This window comes from Lepisosteus oculatus, chromosome 3, assembly GCF_040954835.1.
Source record: "Lepisosteus oculatus isolate fLepOcu1 chromosome 3, fLepOcu1.hap2, whole genome shotgun sequence".
In the NCBI taxonomy this organism is placed as follows: domain Eukaryota; kingdom Metazoa; phylum Chordata; class Actinopteri; order Semionotiformes; family Lepisosteidae; genus Lepisosteus; species Lepisosteus oculatus.
In genome coordinates, this window is record NC_090698.1 from 23,368,925 (window position 1) to 23,389,163 (window position 20,239).

The 20,239-nt window shown below is 38.2% G+C and overlaps 1 protein-coding gene across 4 annotated transcripts in view; it reads left to right on the top strand.

The window, feature by feature from the left end:
* The first annotated feature begins 1,711 nt into the window (after positions 1 to 1,711).
* The window catches only part of slc20a2 (solute carrier family 20 member 2), a 72,029-nt gene continuing 53,501 nt past the window's right edge, over positions 1,712 to 20,239 (top strand). Inside the window, exon 1 of one of the 4 annotated variants that reach the window (XM_015340062.2) lies at positions 1,712 to 2,132. The gene's annotated coding sequence lies outside the window, so the exon portion shown is untranslated. The remainder of the gene's footprint in view (positions 2,133 to 20,239) is intronic. The other 3 variants (XR_001477705.2, XM_015340058.2, XM_015340069.2) reach the window with 3 other exon arrangements.

Sequence of the window (20,239 nt, forward strand, 5' to 3'; positions counted from 1 at the left end):
ACCACTAACGCTCTAGATCATTTAGTCTGTTCCATCACAGCATTTATATAAATGTGAAGTTCAGCATCCTACTATATTATTATACAGGAAAAATGTAGTATACCTGTTACTTCAAATTTTACAGTTATTTTTGCAACTGTGGATTTTTTTTTAAATAGCCTGTCGTCGCTCCTTAAGTCTGTTTACATTAGATTATTCTAAGTATTTTGCACACTATATTCTGACAGAGGGAATGGAGACTTGGCTGCAAATCTCTGTTTCACAGCTGGAGTTCCCCATGGATCTTCACTCTCCTGCCCTGTGTTTGTGGAGAGGTGTGTCTTCAAAGATGGTTTCACCACCATTTTTCTGGTCATGTTGACAACACGTCCTCCTTATCAGGAGGCTCAGGCCAGGATGGCAGACAGCAATTATTCCCTCTAGGTTGTAGGCAGCTGCCACAATTGGGGGAGCACATGTAGTCCAGAGCATCGTGTTTTGGTAACATTGTATCCATAATTATACATCGATTCTTTGTTTAGCCTCTTTATCTAATACTGGGTTGTGGGGGAGCCAAAGCTTGTCCTGACAAGTAATGGGCACCAGTCCATTGCAGGGCAGACACAAACACATGCAGACACACACGGGACCAGTTTTCCAGGAAGTCAGTTAACCTACCAGTAGGACTAGGAGGAAACGTTTTGAAAAACCCTTTGGACTGTGGGAGGAAACCAGACACCAAGAGGAAACCCATGTAAATACAGGGAAAACATACAAACTCCACACAGGTAGCATCCCAGGAATAGTACCCAGGGCCCTAGGGCTGTGAGGCAGCAATATTAACAAATGCACTAGCCTACATCTCCAGAATTGCACAGAATGTTCTTATTTAAGTCTTTCTCTGCATTGTGTTATTTTTCATAAATATCTTAGCTTGGTGAACTCGGCGTTTACCATCTCATATTTACAATTTACGTTTCTGTTACCTGCATATCACACCTTGCACTTGTCTACATTAGATGTCATGTGATTGCCACAGATACAAACAAGTGAAGCTATTACAATAGACGTCAGTTGGGAGGATATTTCAACATCATAAAATATGTTACTGATAAGTGCATTTATGTAGTATGTTTTTAATTTCTCCTGGTTCAAAACACTTATTTAATTTTCCTCCCTGAGCACATAACTTTCCGCTGTTTATGATACATAATTTGACTAGAAACCTGTATCGACCATTACACGTTTTTAACGTGTACTTTTTATGTAGGCGTGTGTAGTGTAGTTACTCACCCCACCCCTAACGTGTGTTGACTCTTTTAACATAACTTTCTCACATTCTCTCCACCCAGTTTCTTATGAGTTAGATTAACACTTGTGGTGCTAAACTGCAGAATTGGGAGAGATTGTGTTTAAACTGTGTTTATTTCTAACTGCAGTAATAATCGGTAGGCAGATCAGCGACCGCTCAACTTTATTGAAAAGTATACCTGTCAGATTTTAGAAAACGTTAAACAAAAATAAGTTAATGCACAGAAAATGCATAAATATTGGGTAGAATGTTTTTGTTTCGTAGCTTCTGCTACGAATAAAACATTTATTTTAGCCGTTCTTATTTGTGCCTATACTGTTATTTTTAATAATGTTCACTATTCAGTTCTTGGAAAAATTCACACGGTTACTTTTCACGTCCTGGGGAGTTCTGCTTGAAAGGTTGACGTACTGCAGTGTTGTACTGCACATTCATTTGCTAAGGATTTGAAGAGCATTGGTAAATTGTATGGAATTTTGGTATGTCCTGGGGGAGAAATTTCACATTTGTTTTACGTCCGCTTGATGAATGGGATTTCTGGATAAAACAACACGCCCTTACTATTGGGCGACTCTTTCCAACGTACTTCCTTCCTTTATATAGTTGTCATCCCAGCAACTCATTGCAAGGCTTTTCCAATCTTGCGGTGAGAAAGGAGGGTATTAGGCAGGAAAAGCCGTTTTTCTGTATTATTAAAATGCGTTGGAAAACCGCATAAATCTGACATTTTGGTAGGCTTGGCACTGGAACAGATTTTCAGTGAAGGACAGAAGTCGATTTTGGGGAACGAAACCTGGAAAACCGGAGGAAATCGAGTCGTATTGCTCAAGATTTTACAGTCGTAAGTAAGAAATGGCTGCTTTACAAATGCACCACTTTCATTGATGCTTTACATAAATCGGGAAGGCGGAGTAAATTCAGAACATTTAACAAATAAACATTGGAAAGCAACGTGGTGTAAAAGCAGGCCTGTTGAATACCAGCTTCCATTTTTAAGAACTTACGATGTTTTACACGATTATTTATATCATTTTCGCATTTACTCCAATAATCTATTAGAATGGGTTTGTAGCACGGATTTAACACCGTGTGAGGTATAGCGTGAGCATTCTTCGCTGTATAAAATGTGCACATCGGTGCGGTGTATCTACTCTTGCGACACTTGACAAACCGTGCGATCTCCATTAGAAAGTGTATCGTTTTGTTCGTATCTGCATTGCAGTTCGATTTTTTTTCTTAAAAGATATGACACTAGTTTGGGAACTTGCTTTTGTGCTAAATACATTATTAGAAGCGATATTTTCACTAACGTTTTTTTTGGTGTTTATTCGTTTCTAATTTGTAGGCAGTTAAAGCAGCTCTTAAGAGGTTATGCTGTAATAATATTACACACAGTGCAGTTAGCTGCACAGATCTAATATTTGCTGAACAGATGACATGATGGCAGCGCCGTGCCCCCTTGATTAGGATTGAAATAAGTTTTAGATATCGATAGGAATGAGTTGTTTGCACTCTTATCTGCATAGGTTTCGGTAACGATTTTAAATCTAGATTAAGATGTGAGTGATGATAAGGAGCAGATTTAAAGTCGAAAAATATTTTAAAACTCCTTTAGAAATGTGCTGTTAGGGCTGCAGACATGCTCAAGGTTAGTTATCGTGCTATTGATATTTATTTTAAAAGAGAAAATATGTGTGCGAGAGCATGTATGTATAGCAATTTCCAAATTAATTTACAGAACCGTGACATGTTCGTGTATATAGAGGGCCTTGTGTTGATGGTCTAAAACTAGTTTTGCCTGTTAGGCCAGGGAGGTTGAACTAAACAACTGTTCGGCTTTGAAAACGAGAAATAGTTAGAAAGACACGCCGCATTTTAAAATCTTTTGAGCATTATGGCGTAGAATTTCAGAAACCACTGTACCTCTGTATTTAAACAAAGTCGTCAGGGCACCTCAAGTGCTATTCGTTCGCGGCATACCTGTAACTTTCAATGTGTAGATCTACTGTACTGTAGGTAGAGTGCTTGTAGGTTTTCCGTGGATTCAGTGCTGAAAATAGACTCCAGTCATTTCTTGCATTAAATTGCAATAATCATAGGGATAATATTGACGACACCTAACTGGACTTATATTGACAAAATAAATGGTGATTGACAAATGGTTTAGTTCACAAAATCAATTATTGGTTTAAAATTAGCACAATGAAGAGAGATATACTGTAAAATAGGTAGTGGTACATTAAAGCATTAGGTACAGTATGTTTGTGGTCCATAATCTGAAATGTCATCCTCTGTGACCAAATACCTTGGCAAAACCTCTACATGAGTTGTTTTTAAAATGAAATCTTTAACCACCTGATCTGTTGTTTGATGGCAACGTATGCTGTGCCTGAGGTTTCTAGTGTTAAACCAGTGCATCCTGGTGACTGAGGGAAAACTGCATGAAGGTTTGATTTAAATTTTCAAATATAGGCAAAACAAATCAATACAAAAACGTTTTATTTGGATATTTTTAATCTCATTTTGTAATTGAAATCATGATATCTCATCTTTAAAAGGTGCTGGCTTTAAAATATTGATAATCAGCTAGGATCTGTGGCAGAGTACATTATTTTACTTAAATTAGGGGTTTATCGCATCTGTTACTGGAGCAGCTTTGTGACACAGATTACATATTTTAGTGTTAGAACAGCAGACATTAATACTGCAGTGTTTACAGAGATGTTAACTTGTAAAATGCTTTAAGTGACAATGAATAGAATTATCTATCTGTAGTCTACCTCACTGTTGGGAAGTCCAAACCTGCCTCATGCCACAGAATATCTCCTGCAGTTTTATTCAAAACAGTGAAGGCTCACTCCCTGTCACCTTGTCTTCATCAGGACTTGGATTTCCTGGGATGAGCATTGCCAAAAATACAGTATGTCTACCGTCTTCCTGTCCTTTTCAATCAGACCTCAGTCTAAGGTCAGAGGTTGGCACTCCAATGCAATGAGCCTTCAGCTGTGCATTTGGCCTTCCTGAGGCAGTCCCTAAAAAAAATCTGGGATTGTCGAAAGTAACAGTTGTGCACACTGCGTCCACTGCCGTCTTCAGATGGGGCTGAGTATGACTGAGCAGGGCCCCTCCCGTTAATCCTGGAAGGGTTCAATAAAAAAACTAAGCAATGACTTAAACTCAGTTCACCCAACCCCCCCCAAAGGCCAGCATTTTCCTTGTAGCTTTAAGGGTTGTGTCATCTTAAAAAGAGCACTTACCACTTTGGCAGCTCAGTGTTGAGATAAGGAAAATGAAGAAACCTCATTTTAATCTTTGGCTATGATGTTACTGAATCCACTAACTATCAGAGCAGCTTTTTTGTGGCTATAATGTTACCAAAGAGAGTGATTAACCTGTAGGCATCACTACCTTGCATCTTCTTTGGAGAAAGTGACTCGGAAGAAAAATCCGTTCTACACCCCTGCCATCTTCCAGTGCAAATCGGTACAATGAATCGGAGGCAGCTCCTAATGGTTCTCGGAATCATTCCCTACTTTATGTGCGGTTGCTGATTAGGGATTAGGAGTGGGGATTCGAGAGCAAGATTTCTGTTGTGATTCTGAAATGAAGCCACCAGAACTTTCAGTTCATCTAGGTCTGATCTAGTGGTCTTGGATTTTGGAATGGGTTTTGGGATCTCTTGTCAACTATTGTGGATTTAAGCCCATTCATGCTTGTTCTGAAATAAAACATGCACTTAATTTGTATATACTGTAACATTTTAGCATACTAGCACTAGACTGGCTTGCAAATGTCCAAATTTAATTGCATAATGTGTTATTTTTGCAGTCTAAATATTGAGGATTCGAAAAGAAAACAACAATAGTGAAGTATGAAATCTCAGGTGTTAGGATTTACCACTGGAAAGTGCATTCCATGCAAGGCTGATCTGATACTGCTGTGTTATGGTCTCAGCATTTTCCTTTATATTGCTATAGATGGTATAGAACACTCACCACGTATTATCTGTTGCATAACTCTATCAGAAGGAAGAATAAAATCATTGCAAAACCCTTCGCAGCACTGCAGTCAAGTGTGCATTGAAAGCTGTTACACAAGTCCGCTCATGTTATTGGTGTGTATTGTGACATTCCTTAAGCCAAGCCAGCTCGTAAAATAATGATACTCAGTTCAGTTCAGCTGTGAGCTTTGCTGGTTAAGTATCTTTACAGTACAAACTCTACCCAGCAGATGGCAGTAACACATTTATTTTGTTCTTCAAGACAGAAGTAGAATTACTCAAAGACATGATAGACTTGTGAAATTGTTCATATACTAGGCTTTGCAGTTTTAGAACATGTTCATTGTTTTAATGAACTTGGGTGTGTTTTTATTAAACACATTTTATTTTGGAGAGATTAAAAGGGAAAGGGTTTGTTCCATGTTCTCAGTAATGGGAAATACCCTACGGTTTGAAATCTGCGATTGCTATAAGAATGCATCACATGTTGTGGTGTATTCATTGTTGACTTAAATAGTTTAAATACTGTAAATGTATTGTTGCTGTGAAACTGAATTGTTAATTGTATGTCTCCAGTGTCGCCAGTGCATAGATGCAATGAGATTACATTACTTGAGCTTTGTTGCAAAGGGGAAGGAGGAAACACCCAAAAGCTTTAGTGGGAAAACACACACAAAAAGCCTCAACCTTCTGCTTGTATTGTATTATTTTTCTTTCTTCGGGAGACAGTGCTTGGATGATCTCATCTTGTGCCTATAATATGGGAAGACTGTAGCTTTGTTTTAAGCTCCATGAAATTTCCCTCCAGAAATTTATTTTGTATGTTTCTATTTTTCCAGTTCAAATCAGCTGATATCTTGAGTAAAAAGGTTTTGATTTACAGAAGTGTTTTGCAATCACATTGTAAATTATAAGATTTAGAATAGAAGGTTTCAAGCTTGGCGCTGAGGGATTTCTGTGTCGAATGGTGTTCATTCCAACTGGGGCTGTAACCACCAGTACTAACTGGTACCTGGTCAAAATAATCATTTGGCTTGTTTTGACCTTTTTCTTCACTTAGCTCTTGGTTTTGAAAACACCCTAAGGTATGTTATTTGTGGTCACAGATATTGGTGTTTTATAATTTTGTGTAAACAATTGGAAATAACTCATGGAGTGACTTGAATAAGAAAAATTTTAAAAAATACAATTAAACTCACTCATGAATCATAAAATTGAAAAACATTGTTGGAGTGGATTGTACTTATTTAGAGTATGTGGATTAGAATTGGATCTAGAGATGTTTTATATAGCTGCTTAGCACATTAAACTGAAAACCAGCTGCATTTTATTATCAACTATACAGTGCCTTCAGAAAGTATTCAGACCCCTCCACGTTTTCCCACACTTTGTTGTGTTGTAAACTTATTTCTAAATGGATTGAATTGATTCTTTTTTGCCATCAATTGACACCCAATACCCCATAATAACTAAGTGAAAACAAGTTTTTAGAATTGGAGGTTCCCAGGAGCACAGTGGCCTCCATCATTGTCAATTGTCAACACCTCTTCTCGAGAAGGAAAGGCACTGCAGAGATTGGTCAATATGGCCCACAAGATCATCGGCTGTGGTCTAAAGAGATTTAACGGCTCTATGAGGACCGCTGCCATGGTAGAATTCTGGCCATGATAGAGGACAGTCACCACCCTGGGCATGAACTCTTCACCCCACTGCCCTCAGGCAAGAGATACAAGAGCATACGGACACTTATCACTAGATTCTTCAATAGCTTCTATCCACAAGCAGCTAGATTTGGTGAACACATTTACTGTAGTCATGCCCCTCTGATCACACCTATACCATCTACCTCATTATGATTTCTTATTTATTGCACATCTACAGTCATTGTTTACATTCAAACTGTTTACTTGTACATTGTCTACTGTTTGTATATTGTCTTGATGCATTGTCTGCACTTTGTGTTTTTGCACTTGTTTTAACAATCGAGAGACTTTCTTTAAGTAAGAATTCAACTGTACCAGTACATGTACTGGTTACATATGGCAATAAAGTTCAAGTTCAATTGGAAAAAGTTTGGAACCACCAAAACTCTTCCTAGAGCTGGCCGTCTGGCCAAATTGGTTATTTGGGCAAGAAGGGCCTTGGTCAGAGAGGAGACCAACAACACAATGGACACTCTATCAGAGCTTCAGAGTTCCTGTGTAATGATGGGAGAACCTGCTGGAAGGACAACCATCTCTGCAGCACTCCACCAGTCAGGTTTCTATGGTAGAGTGGCTATACGGAATGCATATGACAACCTGTATGGAGTTTGCCAATGGCACCTAAAGGACTCTGAGAGCATGAGGAAAAAAAATTATCTGGTCTGATGAGACAAAAATTGAACTCTGTCTGGCAAAAACCAGGTACTGCTCATCACCTGAAAAATACCATCCCTACGGTGAAGCATGATAGTGGCAGCATCATGATGTGGGGGTACTTCTTAGTGGCAGGGACTGGGAAACTGGTCAGGATTGAGGGAAAGGTGTATGGAGCAAAATACAGAAGAGAGGTCCTTTGAAGAAAACCTGCTTCAGAGCGCACACAACCTTGGACTAGGGCGAAGATTCACCTTTCAGCCCGACAACGACCTGAAGCACACAGCCAAGACAACGCTGGAGTGGCTTCGGAACAAGGGCCTGAATGTCCTTGAGTGAATTAAACTACCGAATTAAAGAAAAGAAAGCTTGTCAGTATGGTTTCCAATCTTTAAGTGGATCTGTCTTACAGCAAAGGTGCACCTTATAGCTCAGTAAATTTTGTCACAGGGCCTAAAATTGTCATAGAAAATAGAATAACTCTTTCTGAAAGCCCTTTCCTAGATCTTCATAGCATGCTAAAGTCATTGATATGTTTTTCTTTCTTTGCACTATCCAGGTATTCTGAAAAACCAGTGTTTTTCTAAAATCATTTTTGGAAAAATGGCAATACCTCATTTGTAGCAAACTCTCTAGAAAAAAAGACTGTATTGAATCATTCTTAGTAACTAGTTCAAGAAAGCAACCAGTGCCGTGAGAGACTCAACAAGCCTGGACAAGGATAGCAAGATTTTTAGGTATGTCGTCTTGTGCTACCATTTAACAGCTTACGTGTGTCAAAAACTTCCCATAATACATTCTTCCCCTGTAGGCCCTGTTTGTTCTCAGACTTTTCTCAAACCGGTTTTCCCTTAAAATTCTCTCCTTAGGTACTGCTTTTAATAAACCGCTCACTACCAGTCACTTCAAGAGCATTGCTTACAACAAAAGGGTGTGCATATATCACTCCAAGGAGGATGTTGCTCAGTTAAACTTAACTAATGCACCTGACTGTTTATTCTAAAATGTTTCAAGTTGGTGTTAGTTGGTCTGGTGGGAAGGCACGTGCCTGTTTGTTAAATAACAGTTGACGTGGGATCGCATGTAATGAGATCTGCCAGCAAGTGTTTATGGCAGCAGTACTGGAATTCGTTCCTGAATTGAACAGAGATAAGGGCTGCAAATGGACAACGAAAATAGGGTTCTCAAGCCTTAACTCAGACATTTACAAAAAAGCTGTGTATTTTATGGTTGGGAATGAAATGAAAATAGGCTAGCAACCATCTTGAAGAAGGAGGATGCTTTTAACACAGACCTTACTTTTCAAGGTTGAGGGAACAAATAAGACCAAAACCAGACAAAGAAAATCAATAAAACAAAAACATACTTCAGTATGAGGCAATGACTAGAGCAGAAATTGTTTTAAATGGTCATAAGGCACTGAGACTGAAGTATTTTTGATCAGTAGTTAAGATAACTTGCCAGTTAGAAATTTGTGGTGCTTCTGTTGCTGTAATTATGATGAGTCTGACACATTGTGGATGTGTTGTAAAGAACAGTAGATCTCAGATAAGGTCATCGGTGCTCTAAAAATGTTGGCGACACATAACAAGGCTATTTACTGCATCATCCCTTTGTCTTCATATCAAAAACACGGGGCTGGAAAGAATGCATGCTAATATAGTTCTGGGGAAAATATAGTTTGTCTGAACCTGACTGTCAATCTGTGAACTGTCTGCATTTTTTTCAGTATTTTTTATTATTGTAACAAATGTTTTCGGTTTTTAAAATTGTGTATAAAACTTATTTCTAATTCCTACTGTAGTTACACTAATATTTCATCAAAGGATAAGTGGACAGAGGAGATATGTCAATAGGGATGAGATTCAAGTCGTGCAGGTTTTTTCCCTGACAACTGTATGCAGTTATGCTTCTTAGATTTATAGATTTTATAACTTTTTAAAATTATGAAAGGAGGCCTCTTTACTTGGTAAAGGCACTCACATAAACACAATGATTCGAGTTCGATACTGAGTCATCTAACGGACTGGGAATCCCTAAGCCAGGGAAGTTTCGGCTCCCCTAACATAGGGATCCCTATCTCTCAAGTGATGCCAACAGTGAAGGACACATCTCCTCTATTAGGTGCTGGACTGTGGTCCTTGTGAGATGTTAAATGATGAATGAGTTGAAAGTGTGCAGGTCAGAGGAGTTTGCCTATACTTCCCCCTTCTTCCCCGTGTGTGGTCACAGGATTTCTGTCTGTGAGTAATGCACAATTGGCCCATTTTTAAGGAAGGCAGAATAGTGCTGTGGGGAAGTGTTAGGCGTAATGGAACAAAGAGATGGCTTGTACTAGTTGTTGGTCATGTTGCTGCGCCCCACCTATTTGCCAGAGTCTGTTCAAATGGGTTGAGTTGGGTGTATTGGCAACCAATTAAGCCCAAATAATGTCTCAGATTTGGCTGTTGTATTACAGATTAACTGTGATGGACTGGCATCCCTTCCAGGATGTAGGATCCTGCTCTCCCAAGACCTTGAGTTGGAAGAAGCTGTTAAAAAATGAATAATTTATAGAATCAATGTAGAAACTTTTTTTGGGTGCCTATGGAGTCTCTTTTATCATGGTTTACAGTTCTCACTTATGGTGGACACCCCAGGAATTGACTAACTCACCTAGCAGTACCAGACCTGTTCTTCATTCATTCCATGCTACATATTCAGAATCCCTTGTTATATTTTTTTTAGCAATGATAAACTAATAAGACACACAGAATAAACCTAATTATATCCCAAGTAGTGTTTGTCTTGAAACTGGGATTATATTACTAAACTGTTTATTATTCAACAACATTTTCTCTGGATATTTTCTCTTTAAACACATCAAAACTCCATCTTTTGCATTGTTCCTAAAAATGCTTCTTGTTAGCTTTTCTTCTTCTTTTGCAACCCAATAACACCTTTAATGGAGTTATCTTATTCTTTAAGATTATATTTTGAATGTTGAATACGAAGGAGTTTTACATAAAGGGCATCTAAGTATGGCTGAATCATTTTCTTTTGCTTTTCTACCATTGTGACTGAGATACCCATGACTGCATTGTTCAATTGTACCACTGAACATTAACAATGTTGGACTTTCATTCACTTTAAAAGGCAAATGTCAAAACATCTTCATCTCATTTATGAAGGGGATTATAAATTCTGACAATTAGATAAGAGTAACTTTCTATTAGGACTTTTTTTTTCCCCCTTTTCAGCATCTATGTGCTGCCCAGTAATGGAAGCGTTTTCTTCTACGTAAGCATACAGTGTTACTGTGAACTTCAGCATTCATTCTGCTGCTGCCATCATTAGTTACATCATTAATAATTAAGGTGAACTAGTCAGATGTATTGCCTCAAGCAGTCAGATAATCACACAAGAAGTGGCGATCTTACCTGTCCATCACTTTGGTAAAGGTCCATCTTGGTTTTATTTGTCCATAGAACTGAAAATCTACAATTTTTTATACTTTATGAAGTTCTTTGTACTTCTTTGAAAACTCTGAAGCATGGTACAGATGTCTCAGTTGATTACACAAAGGGTTTGTGTGACTTCATGCAGTTATTGCCTCAAAGGGATATGCAACCAACTACTGATATTTAGACTCTAAAATGTACTTAAAGTGAATCTGTCCCAATTCTTACGATTATCTAAAATCATTTAGCTGAACTATAGCAAAACACGGGTGAGTTCCTCAGGGGTGGGGTCATCTCATTTAGGAGAATCACATTCTTTGGATTCTCATGGGAAAATCACTAAATTGGCTGCACCTTGTGACTTTAGCTTCCTATAAAAGTGGTTTCTAGGACAGTCAGAGGTTGTCTCTTCAAGGACCCTCATTGTTTAATAAGACAGTGAGTATTCACAGCGACAATTCAGAGAGAAGTTTTGTTAAGCACTTCCAGGCAAAGAGGGCTTATTACAGGATAAAACTGGTAGCAGCCTCTGTCATTTTCCTACGCCAGTAGATAAGAAAAAGGTTAATGAGTGTACCTGGCCAACTGGAATTGACCGAGAGAGGTTATTGCCACTGCTGTCCAGGGAAGATACAGTTACGGTTCATGTGGAGACCCCTTGCTACGCTATCTAAGTGGGGGATCTACCACATGAACATAAAGTGTATTTGTGTTCAAATATGACTAAATGTATTCATGGAATTACCTAAAAACATATATTGTTTTCTTTCATATTCATTTCATGGGCATAAATGCAAATAGCTGAGTGTAAAGCAAGAATTAATATTAAGATTTTGAAGGAAATTGCTTGCTTGATGGCTTGTGTCCAGACTGAAGATTAATCGTTTATCTAATTATGTTCTTTAATAACTTATTTGCTCAAGTTCTGTAAAATTAATATGTATATTAAAGTACAATGTATAAGTGTTAATTATCAATTTCCCTTGGGGATCAATAAAGTCTTATCTATCTAATTATGTTGTTGGGGACCTTAACGTACTGTAGATACAGTGTATGCTAGAGTATTTTTGGTTAATTGTGTGTATATTAAATGAATTAGAAATATGAACAGGTAATTCAGAGTATTTTATGGCTACTATGAATTAGAGCAAACAGTGATTCAAACAACAGAGTATACAGTTCCATATACTGTAGTATAAAATCTTCTGTGATTCATACAAATGGCTGATCAGTCCCTAAGGAATTATAATGGCACTAATAATACAGGACTAACAATGTTAACTATAACAATTAGATTGGTCTTTATCAAAAGTATATTTGATTCTCAAGGGTTTGAAGGTGTGTATTCATTGAAGATATACATTAGAATGAGTGAGCAGACCAAGTGTCCTCAATATATTTTAGCTGCTACACTGAATATTCATTTATATTCAGTGGTGTCGACAAAAGTTCAACTGTTTTTGATGATAAGGCAAAATATTTTTGGTTTGGTGTTATAAAGCCAGGACATCTTGCCAGAGTCCCATCTCAGATTTAAAGGAGTTATTAAGCTATTCCACAGTATTTCTAGATAGAGGCAAAACAAAGGTTGTCCGAATAACCTTTCCCGCCACTAAATATCAAAGATATTTACGGCCTTAATGCTACACCATGCTATTCTATCATTATTAAAATTACAATTTGAGTTGACATTTAAACAGTTTGTCTCATTCAAATCAAGTATTTAAAATGTTTTGGGACTTTAAACTCAAAGTAACAGTGAATTTAGTTTGACAGATGTTTCCTCAATATCTGAACAGACTATCATTCAGGGAAAAATACTAGTTTGCATTAACATCTAGTCACACGTCTGTCCCAGAGCTTAAAACAAATTGCAAATCTTAAAGAATACTGTCTCACAAACCAAGTAATATATACTAATTTTAAAGCCTTACAGTTCTGTATGTGCGTAAGTCTTAACCTTTGTGAACGATTTTAGTGGAAAAAAAAAATTCACAACCTGTTTTTTTTTTACAAAATACTGGAGCAGGATATACATTTCCAAAAACTTTTACTCAAAAGCTTCACAGTACAGTGATGAGTACAAGCCATGTGAAGGGGATTCTCTCATTTTTTCCAGAGGATATATGGTACATAACTAATATGTAGACCATCTCTATCCGCAGTATTTTCATTATTTTGAGGAGACATTTTATGATTTATACTTCGTTGTAGAAATACTAGATTTTTTTCTGGGAAAACATTGGGGAGTTCTTCATAGATAAATGTGATTTGTGGTAAGGCAGTGGCTATGAAAGGAACTTGATTTGATAGGGGATTACCTAATCATTTAACCACTTTGAAGATTTTCTTGAAAATTGTAAACATCCTTCAGGGAGGAAGCTGGTTTTAAACCTGAATCATGCTTTTCCTCTTTTGCATCTTAACAAGCTGACCATGTCCTCTTCATGATATGATTTGCAAAGTAGGATGCCTAGCCTGTGACTGGTGTTAAAACAGTATCCAGCCCTCTATTTATCTAGTGCTCTGAGATGTGATCCACACTAAATGATAGATCACTTTGGAAACTGTTTACAAATGCTGTGCTTTTGTACTGTTTAATAACGAATTGCATTTAGTTCTGGCACTGGGGTGCCATATACTGTACAAGTTCTGCATACATAGATTGAAAGATAATACCTAAGAAATGATAGAAATGCAGTATCCCTCCACTCAGCCTTTATGTAACTGATATTTTGTATTTATAATATCATATAAACGATTTTTCTTTTGTGATTCCTTCTGGGGAAATTCATGCAAAATTCCTCCAAAATAATATGTTCTAGTTATACTTTCAGGATTTAAATATGTTAAAATTGGTCTAATAATGATTAAAAAGTTATGGACTGGCGTCCCATCATGGGTGTAGGCTGCCTTGTGCCTGTTGCTTGTCTTCTGACTTCTCCACAACCCTGTATTGGATTATGTGGTTAGAAAATGGAATGATTGATGGATGTGTAATTAATGATTTATTTGACATAGTGCCTTTCTAGCTTCATCATCTCAAGACAACGTGAGTCCTTTTAAAGTGACATCAAATGACTTATCCATATGAAATGGAAAAACTCATTAATTGGTCTCCTGCAGCTCTAGCATTTTTCTGCTTCTGTTTGATTGTTATAATCTTAGAAATATTAGATATTGTTCAGTTCAGAGCTATTAAATCTCATGGAATACTCTTCAGAAAAAGCCTTGAAAATTCAGCTGATCCGAGAGAATTGTATGGCTGTATCTGGGTCCTTAAATCTCAGGGACTAAAATAAATGTAATGTTGAAACTTGTTTTTTTCTTCTTCTGTGTGACATTTTCTGCTGCAGAATGTTGTTTTTTTGCTTTGTGAACATCTTTTGTATCTGAAAAACAATAGCACAATAATCAATTTATTATTGGAGCAACAGAATGTTCCAAATCAAATTGTTTTATCTCCTTTGAGAACATTAACAAAGTTTCTCATTAAGAATCAGTCTCATCCTTTTTGTTAAGTAGACCTCTTTTTTTGTTTATTATATTTAAATAAAAGTACTTCAGGTGTAATTTCCCATTAGAGGCAATGTGAATGAAAAGAGGAAATGGAAGTTATTCTTGGGATAAAGACAGTTATACTGTATATTTTTTTTATGAGCAAAAGTTGAGTAATATATCTTCGAACTTTCCTTTTTTCATTACAGACTTAGGTTATGTGGAATTTGTAATTATTTGTTTATAAGTAAACTAGCAGAGACATTCAATACCAGCATTTTAATTTCTATAGGTTTTTCAACTTCTGCACTATGTAAACTGAGATTCTAGAATTCTTCCTTGCAGTTACTGTTGACGCCACAGTATGTCACGAGCCTGCTGAGAGAGTGTTCATTTCCTCAGTAGATTTAGAGACTTGAGCATTTAGCTCAGTGGGAAGTTCAAAGTCTTAGTTTCTTTTATTGAGTTTCAGATTTCTGCCGTGAGGTACTCAGTAAAGAGGCATATTGCAGAAGAAAAAGTCAAGGAAGGTGCTAAGGTGGTTTGAAGTCAGAATTAAATACCACCACAGAAGCCTTCAGTCTCGTTTCGGCAATGTCAGTTTGTTTACACTGTAAGACATTAGGTAAAATGTTTGATATAATAAACATTCTAAGTTTAAGTGCTGTGATGTATAATATTTCTGCACGGACTTGAAGTGCCTCACCTGTTAAAGCCTGTGCCTGCAGTGTAAGATGTACATGATGGTGTGAAGGCTACAATTTGAATGCAGGCTGCTCCTAAGATCCAGTGTGACACAGCACACACTTGGCCAGGCACCACCACGATTGGATGGGTGGCAGCAAATGTAGCTCAGTGTCCCACTGAGCAGTGACCCTGTTCTTGGATGAGCACCTGGACTCAAAGACCTAATCAAATGAAGCCCGACACTTGTTTTCTTCAACAGCTTGTTCGGTCTGTTTTGCAGTGAGTCGCGTGGAGCAGCAAATGGGGATTATAGAAATTAGAAGTACCACAATGATACCAGGGTCATTCTCTGAGTGCTGTATTATTGTATTGCAATCAAGGGAGGAAAACCTGAATGACATAGTGCACATTAACAATCATTTGTGTATTTGTAAAAATGTGGATAACCATGGGTGGGATCACATATGTTACAGCTTGTTATTTGTAGTGGTTCACTTGTGGTGTTTGTCACCCTTTGGAATACCTGGAAATACAAAGTCTCTGTAGAATCGGTGTGTCTTGGTGGAAAATGATCATATTTTCGATTTACAGTAGTCCACCTTAAGATGACTGGTTTATGCGTTTGTATCGGAAGTGATGGTTGATTCCTCGGGCAACACTTGTGGCTGCCCTTTCCTCCTGCCGTCGGTTTTCTCTGGCCCGCACAGAGCCTCCAACCCTTTGACTTCTCCCGTGTGATGTGTCGGGAGAAGAAAGAATCCATGTAAGGGGAGGCTGGCTAACGCAGATACCATGAAACTCCATGTGACCTGGCTATTTTCAGCACCCTCTTCCCCCACCTCCTTTGGCATCAGCCCCAGCTGTTGTTAAGGAGAGACAACATTCTTGGAGCCACATCACCAGACATGCGATATCTTAGGAGGCAAAGGCATATATAAATAATACTGTGCAGGAGACACTTGGCTTCACTTGCAGCCTCTATTTAAGATTATTCATTCATTTACATGTATTCACATGCTTAGATCTGTGCCTTGTGGTTTTTAGAGAGCTTGACGGTGCATGAGCACCCACTGGGAAAAGCAGATGTGCAGACTAAAGGCCGATGCTAGCAAAATGAGATTTCTGGTTATAAAGATCTAATTTTTTTTTCATTCTTGAGCTTGTGTTTTTTTCATTTCAGACATGAAAGGTTCGTAAACCTATTTGTGGAAGGCTACGTTGTCTCTACTGCAGTGGCAGTTTCAAGCCACATGGAAGTTCAATTGAAATGAAACTCAAAAAGTAATTTGCGCTTGTAGATTCTGATAGCAAATTGTCCAGCTGCAGCTGAAAAAAAAATTGCTCTCTGCTCAAATTTTAATGTGGCACAACATGTACTTTTGAAGACTTCATGTGCATACTTGTATAGCTATGAGATGTTATGTAAAAATGTTCCATTAGTATGAAGATGCCCCACCCATGGGACACAAAGAATGTGTCAACACTGTTTCCACCAGAATTTATTTTACATGTAATTTAAAGGAAAAAGCTGCAATGTCTTGATTTGGCAACTATTCTGCCCTTTTGCTATGATACTTTGTATTGAGCAGAGGCGTAGCTGGTGTCCCTGTTGGATACTGGTGGGCCGGAGGTCTAGGGGCTGCCAGCTTACAAATCCCAGAGTGGCTTCTTTCAGGTGTGGTGTCAACAGGTAACATAATTAACATAGCAGAAGTCAAACAAAGTCAGCAAAGGCATGTCGAGATAGTAGTGTGGTAATGTAAGCCTGATGTCTTTTCTCCTGTAGTGTTACCCCAAAGTGCCTCAGGTATCTGAAGTTCTGTATAGATGTTACAGAGGTGTCATCATGTTGCAAAAGAGGTCGAGAGAGCCTGTTTTACAGGTGTCTTCTGATGAAAGGCTAAATTATGCCGTAACAGTAATCATTCATACCATAACCAATGTGAAGGTGGCGCCTTGATTTCAGTAGTTCCTTGCTGTAGGGATTACTTTAACTTGCAAGGCGCTGACTGGGATCGGTCTTGTACAGAGTACATGTATTATGTAAAGAGAGATGCTTGTTTGTGCTGTGATGTTTATTTTTCTTTTGGTTTTTATGTGACCTCTACAAATATTGACCATGTTCAATTTGTTACACATAATTTAGTTCTTTGCAGTTTGTGAAATTTAGAATGAAAATCTGAGAAAGAGATGAACTCAGATCTTGCCAATCAGCTGCTCCCGTGAGATATAAATAGGGGAAGTTTAGGGGAGTCCCTCCACCAACTCCATCCTTGGAGCAAACCTGTTGGCTCATCTCGCAGCCATATCACCCTGCAACTCACAACTGGCAACCCACTGAAGCTAAGCAGGTGTGAGCCTGGTCAGTACCTGGATGGGAGACCTCCTGGGAAAAACTAAGATTGCTGCTGGGAGAGGTGTTAGTGGGGCCAGCAGGGGGCGCTCACCCTGCGGCTCATGTGGGTCCAAATGCCCCAGTGTAGTGACGGGGACACTGTACTGTAAACAGGCGCCGTCCTTCGGATGAGACGTAAAACCGAGGTCCTGACTCTGAGGTCATTAAAAATCCCAGGGCGTTTCTCGAAAAGAGTAGGGGTGTACCCCAGCGTCCTGGCCAAATTTCCCATCGGCCTTTATCAATCATGGCCTCCTAACAATCCCCCTCTATGAATTGGCTTCATTACTCTGCTCTCCTCCCCGCTGATGTGTGGTGAGCGTTTTGGTGCACTATGGCTGCCGTCGCATCATTGGGAGGGGAGTCCCCATTACCTGTAAAGCGCTTTGAGTGGAGTGTCCAGAAAAGCGCTATATAAGTGTAAGCAATTATTATTATTTTATTATTATTATTATTATTATCTCATATAGGTTCTAGCTCTGTGGTCAAGCTTGCGTGTCTTAAGCCAAGTGGGTTAAAGCAACTGTTTGTCCTTAAACTCCTGTTCAGTAAACCATCAAATATCTTATTTGCTAAAGTGTAATCTGTACTGCCTAGCAGTCTTTTATTTACAGTGTAAACCAGCTGAACTTTGCACATCTATTTAGAAGTGTTTTAGTGCATATAATGCTTTTTTTATAAAGGTACACGTAAATCTCAAAAAGCAGCCCAGAGGCCATTGGAACTTTTTATACTACTGTTGGATTGCTGTCACTGAGTGGGCTGAAGGAGTTCAGTATGTTCATTCTGCATGTCGCACAATAGACACAATCGTCTAGTTTGAGCTGGAGGTTGGGCAGCTCAAACCAGTACTGGAAAGACAGAATGAGACATGCCTATTTATAGTGTCTGCATGAGCACGTGGTATGTCAAAGAAAAAAAAAAAGAATAACCTTTTCTGAAAAAACAGAACATCATACTTCCACACTTATAAAGATGTTTAAAAATGTCACCTAGATAAGAATGGAGATCACAGCATTCCTGTGTAGCTTAATCTTTGATCATGCAACATCATCTTAGAACTTTTATTGCTTTAAATACAGTATTGGGTTTCCCTTTTTAGAATAAGATAGTGGTCCTCAATTTCCACTCTGGGCAAATTGCCTACTTCATCATAAATAAGGTAGATGGGCTGTTTGCCCACTTGTGCCCAGAGGGGAAAATTGGTTCCAGTGTGCTTTGGGACTCGGTGTGCTTTTGTTTGGCAAAAAGTTATATTCCTTGTAACTTGAGCATAGTTTCTTCCTCATACTGTTTGTAAATAGAATTGACTGCAGTTTTAAAGCTAGTTTTCAGGTGTAGCTTTACTTGTATCCTAGAAGAATATGAAAAAGGAGGGAAGACCCTCCCTCCAGACAATATAGTCTGTCTTCACCTTTACTAGATTGTTTACAACTTGAATTTCTTTCACACACCAATTCACCCTTCTGAACTGTCAAAAATACATTGAGTTGGTAGGCATGGTAGGCTTTGATTTAAATAGAAAATGTCTGAATTTGTTTAATAAGAATGCAGTGTTGTGAAACCTAATAATTTAGATTTATAACGGTGAAGAATACACAAAGCGAAGTGTTTGCACTGTGAAAAAAATGAAAAGAACGTTTTAAAGGAAGTCTGAAAGAATGCTGTTTAACCAAAGTTATGTATAAATACACATTCTTATGTTTAAGTGTATTCACTAAATTTATATTATGGGATAAACTTTAGTTTTTTTTCCCTTAAACCACGTATTTCTAAGGAATATACTCTAAAGGTGTGAAAGATTCTCAGTGCAAGCATGTTCATTGGTTTAGGAAATGTATTAAGCAATGTGGGGTCTACAGTATTTAATTTTACTACTATGGTATGTTAACATTTGTGAGATTGTCAAAATGTACGATTATTACTGGTCCACTTAACGTTAACACAGACATTGCTAAAGAAAAAGAGAGGAATAGCCACCTCAAAACAAGTTCATTGGTAAAGTCTGAAAATGTACTGCTGTTTCTTGGCAGTTCATCCACATAAGAAATGTTTGAATACAGCAACAAGACAACAAGACGTTTTGTTTTTATAAATATCTTTCATCTTTATAACATACAACATTATTATAGTTTCTCCTGAATCTAGCCCCCACCCAACTACTGTATGAGTGTCTTGAAATCTGGGGATGTTTTATGTTGAGTATGGCCATCCTTATGCTGGATGACCTCTCGGCATCTTTGGGGTACTTTTTTTGCCGACCTCATTAGCTTTTGTGGTTCCTTTCTTTGTTATTCTTCACCCACAGCCCCAACAAAGCAGCAGTGGATCCTGAAGTGAGTGAGATTTGTACCTTAAAATGCCCAGAGCTCTCTCTCTATACTGCAGTAAATGCACAAATACTGTGCGATCTGTTAACATGTCCCTGCCGCCGACTGATAATGAGTGGAACTCCACAGCCTTTTGTCTAAAAATACCTCTTGTTATTTCTGAAGTTTGGGAGTCACAGAGGCTTTCTAGGATTAATGAATCTGTCTCCCCATGAACCCTCTCTATCACTGAAATAAAAGG